The sequence below is a fragment of the Parus major genome, chromosome 13 (genome assembly GCF_001522545.3).
Source record: "Parus major isolate Abel chromosome 13, Parus_major1.1, whole genome shotgun sequence".
NCBI lineage: Eukaryota > Metazoa > Chordata > Aves > Passeriformes > Paridae > Parus > Parus major.
In genome coordinates, this window is record NC_031782.1 from 2,841,275 (window position 1) to 2,848,772 (window position 7,498).

Below are 7,498 nucleotides of genomic sequence, written 5' to 3' on the forward strand. Positions count from 1 at the left end.
GCAGTTACCCAAACCTCTGCCTGTTTTAACTTCTGTTTCCTGCATTACCAAAGCAGAGACCTCCCTAAAATTGTTCCAGGCCAGGTTGGGCAGGGCTTGGAGCAATCTGGGGCAGTGGAAGGTTCAAGGTTCCATGGCAGGGGTGGAACTGGATGAGCTTTAAAATCCTTCCCAACCCAAACCATTCCATGATCCCACAATTCCTTACAGACAGCAGCAATTCAAGACACAGCAGAGCTTTCAGGAATGCAAATATCTCAAACCAGGGCTAACAAAATTTCTTTTAAATCCATCATAGTCACATATCCAATGTCCCTTTCAAATTGTTTTCCCATCACTCACCTGCTTCTTCTCAGGTGTTCAGCAGCCACTGGGATGTCCCTGCCCTGTTCCACCTGAAATTCCTGCAGGGAAAGAGGGAATCCCTGCAGCCAGGAGGGAAAACCTTTATTCCCAGAATTTCTTATGGAGCTGCATGCTCAGAACACTGGATGGGCAACACCTAAAACTGAAAATCTACTGTGAATTATTGCCAGAGTCAACACATGGGAGCACAGGGTGCAAACATCAGGCTTGAGGGCTTTGTGACCCCTTGGCAGGAAATAAAAAGAAGAGAAATATGGGAGGAGCTGCGGGGAGAAGAAAATAAGAAGGAAAACAAAAGGAGAAGGAAAAAAAGTCAAATTATTAATCAGTAAGAATCGCAGCAGCATCTTGGTTCCACACAGAATTTATTCACCTGATGCTTTGCAGCCATTCTCTCCTAACACAGCTAAAGGAAAATCAAAACTAAAAATATCTGGCCTAATTCTCTTTGCCCCTACTCGAATGTGAAGGTAGGAGTAAAGTAGTAGTAATATTGTACAAGCTCTGAGGTCACAGGAGGGGGAAGAGCTCAGTGCAGAGGCAGCAGAGCTGGTGGTTGCACCCCACAACGTTGGACATGTTCATATAAAAACAACCATGGGGATGTTTTCATGCCACATGTGTTTGCATAAATATCTGCCTGTATTTATAACCCACCTCTCCCAAAGACACAAAGCTATCTGCTGATTTATGCCGTGGATCTGGAATCTCTGCAAGGTCAAAGCAACGGGGCTGAGGTCTGTGGAGCTGCTCCAGATTTACGTGAGCCTAATAAAGATCAAAATCTGGCCCTGGGTATTACCCTTCCTATTCACCAGAGTATTTTTATGTTTCTGTTATCTCCTGCCTTCCTACATTCCTGAAGAGTTTTCCTCCTAACATACTTGGACTACAAGATTTGCTCTAATCACCTAATCTTGGCCCTTTTTTGAGAGGAGGGAGAGCCGATAGCTGGGTTCCATTACAAAAATGACAGCGTTTTATGACTGGCACTATCTAAAAACCCCAATCTCATCCTCAGCCACTGCTGAGCATCTCATTATATTCATGAAATCCTGCAGAAGTTCCACTTCACTCAAATATTTCACTGAGAAACTAAAAAGGTAAATTATTCAGAGTTAGGGAGGAAACCAGTTCTGTCTGGAAACTGCACTTCCAGCAGTAGCATCCTTCTGTGCATGTGAGATAACTTGGCATTATCCTTCAAAACATTAATAAACCCAAAAATCTTAATGGTCAGTTCTTTATGCATTAAAAAATACATCATAGTTGGGGGTTTTGGTTTGGTTTGTTGGGTTTTTTAGCTTTTATTCTTTTTGGGGGTGTTTTTCTTTGTTTTTATTGCAGGTGATGAAGGGATCAGCTCATTTATTCTCCAAGAGTCCTGTTAACAAACACGATTTGGGAACTTTCTGCAATAATTTTTCCACAAAATCTTAAAGATATCAAGCAAAACACATGGTCCCTAAAGGAGAAGAGGAACCAAAATCAAGATTTCAGATGTTCCCATTGGAAAATGTAACTCTCTTTATATCCAAGCCATAGATGTGACATCCCCAAGGCCCTCAGGGGATTGGTTCCAGTGGCAGGTTGAGATTCCAGGAGTTCCCAGAGCCTGGGCACTCATCCACTCACTCACCCATTGCACCACTTAATTCCATCTGCAGAAGCATTTATTCATGTTCCAAATGTTACTGGAAGCCTTTAACACACCTGATTTTTATAGTTCTTGGAAAGGTTTTAGAGGAAAAAATAAATGACAAATTAGCTTCCATACCTTGTTTAAGAATATTCTGTTCTGCCTCAGCACGGGATGATTTTTTTCATTTCACTTTTGCAATTCTGCCAACCTGTCCATATCTAAGTGAAATAATTGTGAAAAAGCTCATTGCAGACATGGCCCCTTTCAGCACCAGTTTTAAGCCACAGTTTAACCTGAAATATTTTCTGCAGTGAGAGTGTTTATGCTTCCAGGCTGTGAGTGCCAGCTGGCTCTAGGTGGGAAAACTACCCAAGAAGAAGGAATATAAAAGTTGCAAAATCGCTTTTGAAGAGTCTTCCTCCCCACCTGAATCCTGATGAAAGATGTTTTGTGAATGAGCTTTTTAAACACCTGACCTCAGAGATTCAGCACAAATAAAGGGGGGGAAGGAGAAGCAGATTGATTTGGGTTGATGCTCGGCCAAAGGGGAACAAAGCTCCTTCCAGGCTGATGTTCCCAGAGACACAATGAAATAAAAATGTTATCTCCCTTTTAGCTGTAATCTCTGATTAGAACGTTTAATCAATTAGCATTGCTGTTGTCAAAACTTGCTCCCGACAAAGGATGAGAAAAGCTGCCCGAGGGGATCCCAATCCCAAAACTCGCAGAAGGTGGGAGACTCGTCCCTGCAAGAAACCTCCTGTTCTCCCAGGGTGCTGTGTCGTGATCCTGCCTTCTCCAGCTCAGGAGCGCTCAGAGAATGTCAAATAACCCCAAGAACAGAAGCTGAAAGGATTGTGAGGGTCAGATTTCATGAAAGAAGGTGACTTTTTCTTTTCCCCCCTCTCTGAAATCAGAGCACTTGTGATCTTTGGAGAGGGGGCTGCTGCTGTTTAAAAATAAAACCCAAAACACAAAGTATTTGGAGGCCAGCTGTGAAAAACTTGCTGCGTGTTTTCCTTGCTCCATGAGTCACCTGGGGTTTAGCAGCTCCGAGCTGGTCATTATTGGAATTCCAACAAAAATGACAAGAATTCTTTTCCCTTTTTTTCTCCCCTGTGAGGTTTATTATCTCTCTCATTAACACAACCTTTGTGTTATGGAGTTCTCTGAGGTCTTGGACAAGAACAGGATCTCATTGTGCTGAGTACTGTACAAACATAAAATGGCTAAAATAAACGAGCAGGAGAGCAGGAGACAAAGAGAAGAAGGAAGAAAATGCCCCCATTTCATACACAGCAACCCCAGCCCCAGAGAGGTCACAGGAATTTCTTACAGCAAAGGACAATGTCTGGGGCTTAAAAATCCACCCATATTTCCTGTGGGAGAGTTCACAGCATTAACCACAAAAAGGAAATTTCCTTCCCACCTACCTACCTGCTTGAGAACACAGGGTCTGAAATCCCTGATTGTTTCCTCAAAGGCAGCAGGGTTTGTCCTTGTCCCTGTCCCAGCACCAAAACCCTGCTCAGAGGTTTCTCCTTGCTGTGCTGAGCCCTGTGCAGAGCTCACCCATCTCTGCCCCGTGCAGGAAATGCCCTTCAGAGAAATCTCTACATTGATTTCTCCACACCACGGGCACGACTTGGCTGTGGTGTAATCTTGGGACCAGGCCAGATGGGTGTATTAACCGTGGATATTTCTTCACAAAATCTAATGTAAGTCATGGTAAACAAATGTATTTGGATGGGGATTATTTCTCTGGGGGGCAGAGAGGTTTTGGTAGGTTTTTTTTAATCACATTATTTTATATGAGGCTGCTCCACAGAAAACAAATCACCAAATTGGGATGAGGAGAAAGTATCTTCTGGCCTTAAAGCTGCCAAGGAGCAGGCGGAACCCTGCAGCCCCCAGAGGAAAGGAAAGACAAACCCAGGGATTGTTCTCATGTCAGAGCTGCAGAGCAGCGAGATTTAATGTGTTGGGGTTTTTAATGAGTTGCAGAAAGAAGTGGACAGTGAGGTGATGAAATTTCCTGAAGTGCTGACAGCCCAAGACGTTCTGACTTAGTTATGGGAAATGCTGGAATATGCATGTTAATTGGGATGACTGTTTGGGGCTGGATTCAAGCGTGCAGCGTTCTTGGAAAGAGCTGGATTGGTTTCATGTGCACCTTTTTGATGTGGTGCTCATTCCTGAGCCACCACTCCAGCTCCCCAACACTGGAAAAGACAAACAGCCACGGGGAGCGTGGCAAGAGCAAAGCTGGAGAGGCCCAGGCTGGGTTAGGAGGGGTCTGAAGGGATCTCTGATGCTTGGAGGAGGTCCTAGGGAAAAACAGGGGAAAGCAGGAGCCACCAGGAGCTGGAGCAATGAGCTCTCTATGCCTCAGCAGAAGGAGCTGACAGCTCTCCCATTCTTTGCACAAAGCACCCAGATTTCACACTCAAAATCAGAGCTAAAAGCTCTGGACAGAGCCCCCCGTTATTTCCTACCATCACATCCCTCTGCTCAGCAACTCTTACCACACTAAAAAGAAAAATTAATTAAAACTGGCAGTATATCTGTCAGTAGGATGGGATGAAATACTGACAAAACCCTCTGAGCAACTGCAGAGCTGGGACAGCCAGAGCTGCAGCCTGGACAGGAGCAGCAGGGCGAGCCTGGGATGTTCTGAAATGAAAGATCTGCTGCACAGTAGCGCTCCCCAACCAGGCTGGAAAAGTGACAGCCACACAAAATTAAGCAGAACATGATGGATTAATGCAGGCTGGGGAGTACAGTGGAGTCATTCAGCTGCTCAGAGCTCTCCACAACAACAGTTTGGGAAATGGCTGGCTGGGCTCTGGAATAAGAAATTGAAAAGGCTAAAACCATAACCAAAAGGCTGTGAAAAATCTTGGGATTCACACCGGGAATGCAGACTAGGAAAATACTTGGTGTGGTTACTGTTTATTTTCTATTTTCTTTGTCAAGGGGTTTTATTCATTCACAGTCTTCCAATTCCAGCTTGGAAAGACCCAAATAGCAAAGCAGCTCCTTGAATAGAAGATGCTGTTTTACCATTTCCAAATCAAATATTAAGATCTCTCAAAATAAGCTGATTGTGTTACAGAAAGCTTTGTCAGAATTAGGAACCCAGAGCAGTTTTCTGAAGTGAATCATATCCCAATTTCTGCCTATTTCTGAGGGAGAAGCGACAATCTCCTCCCAAAAATCCAGCGTGGCCCCATCCCCATTTTACATCAGCATTCAATATATGTAAATCTGAATTTGCTGCCATGCAGCAAAGTTTACAGGACCAAGAAATAAACTGAATTAGAGCATTTGTGCTGTCAGAGCTGAGAGTGGATTATTAAAAGAGCCATATTCAAACCTCAGTGCCATGTGTTACTCATTCCTCTAATAGTCCAGGGACTGTGGTGTTAGAAAAGGGTGTAATAAGGACACGTCGTCCTAGACATTGTGTTTCCTAACATTTTGTTAACTGGACACATTTTTGTGGGTTAATAATCTCGCTTGTTTTCTGATGCTTACACTCAATTGCAAAAGCAGCTGAGAGAGAAACAAAAAAAAAAAAAGAAAATTTGCAAAGAAAGACTGGAAGAAAAGCCAAGAAACCCTTCTGTGGAAGTGTAGGTGTTTGGACATGAGAGCCTTTTGGCAGCTTCAGATGTTGGGTTTTTGTTTTTCTAGGTGTTTAAAGAAAAGCAATTACCTCTGTGATGACACTTAATATGCCAAGATTCAGCCTTGAGCAATTTTTTATGGCTGTGTTTTAAACTGCAGAAAGTACAGAGCACGCTGGATCCACTGAAAGATGTTTCAGTGCAGCCGTTCTGACAGGAAAATTGTGGTTACGCTGGCATCTGAAAATTCCTGAAAAAAGACAAATAAGAGGGGAAAAAAACAGTGGTTTCAGGGGGTGGAAATGCTGCATCACTGGCTGCAGAGGGATAATAAATGGGCTGAGATTCTTGGCCTGTTTGAAGCTTATCTTTGAATTTTGAGGCAGATTTTCCCCCCCTTTGTGTTTGTTTCTTTGAACAGCGAACACGAGGGGATGGAAGGAGCAAGAGCAGGAGATCTGAGAGAGGCAGAAAGTTTGAGGTTTTGGGGTTTTTGCAGAGCCTGGGCAGCAGCTCTGAGTATGGCAGGGGTTTATTTCTGCTCCTGTGCTCAGGTTGGGATCCACACCCCATTCCCAAAGCTGCGGTGGGGACACCTGGGAGCTCCTGGAGAGGGCTGGAGCCCAAATTCATCCTGGGAAAATACAAGTGCCTTGTGCTTCCTTGATTCCAGAGGGGTCTGGGATGGCTTCCCTTACCCAGCAGCAGCTGGGACAGGACTTTTGGCAAAGCAGGAATGACCCAGCCACAAATCCCAGGTCTCAGGGGTGTTTTGAGTGGGGATTTCATGTGGCAGTCTGGTGTAAAACAGGCAAAACTCAGCATTAACAGAAAACATCCAGAAAAAACATGCAACAAAACCATCTAGAGCTGCTTGCTTTAGAACATATATACATGACATCAGGAGGGTTTTTTAAGTTAAGGGATTAATTAGCAGAAATAAAACTTCAAGATGGTCTAGGAAAAAGCAAATAAAAGTGCCTGAAGCCTGGGAGACATTGGGAATTTTCCTGACATTTACCCCTTTTATTGTACAGCACAGAAAGGGAATCATTGTGCAAAAATCAGGGTTGAAATGGAAATTCCTCCCTCACACAGCCAGATTTTCCCCTGTGTGCTCCCTGCACATCTTGATCAATATTTCCCTGCTGTTTCAGTAACTGTAAACTGTCATTCCCCGAGCCCACAACTTCCAACATCCAATGGTGTTTTCAGATATGCTCCTGTTGTTTATTTTAAGGCTATGGCTAAATGTAGCCTTCTAATTGCTTCATGGAAAAACAAGTTTACTTTATGGTTTGAGGGTGTAAGGCTGGGGATCGTATTACTCTGTATTTGTCTGAGAGTGACTATTTAAATGGTTGTGATAAGCTACCAAACCTGCAAAGCTGCAATTAAGATGTTTCCAGAAGTTGTGCCCTGTCAGTCAGCACAAGGTGCAACAGATTTTTGTGAAAACACCACCTTGAGAAATTGGGACATTTCCAAAAAAATGAAATATTTGTTTTTAAAAATCCCTTTTTTTTTTTTTTGCCAGCATCAAAATATCAGGGGCTGAGTTTGCTTGTTTTGTGGGTATTTTCAATTTTTATTATTTTTTAATATATTTTAGTCTCGGTTTTGAATAAAAATATGTTTAGAGATGTGATCAAAAGCTTGATGCTTTAAAAAAAAGTTTTTAAGAGGTGCAGTGCTTGTTGAATTGTGCATTTGAATCCATGACTATAATAAATATAAATATAATTATAACTAACTATAACTATAACTATAACTAACTATAACTATAACTATAACTGTAACTATAACTGTAACTATAACTATAACTATAAATGGAAATGGAAATGGAAATGGAAATGGAAAT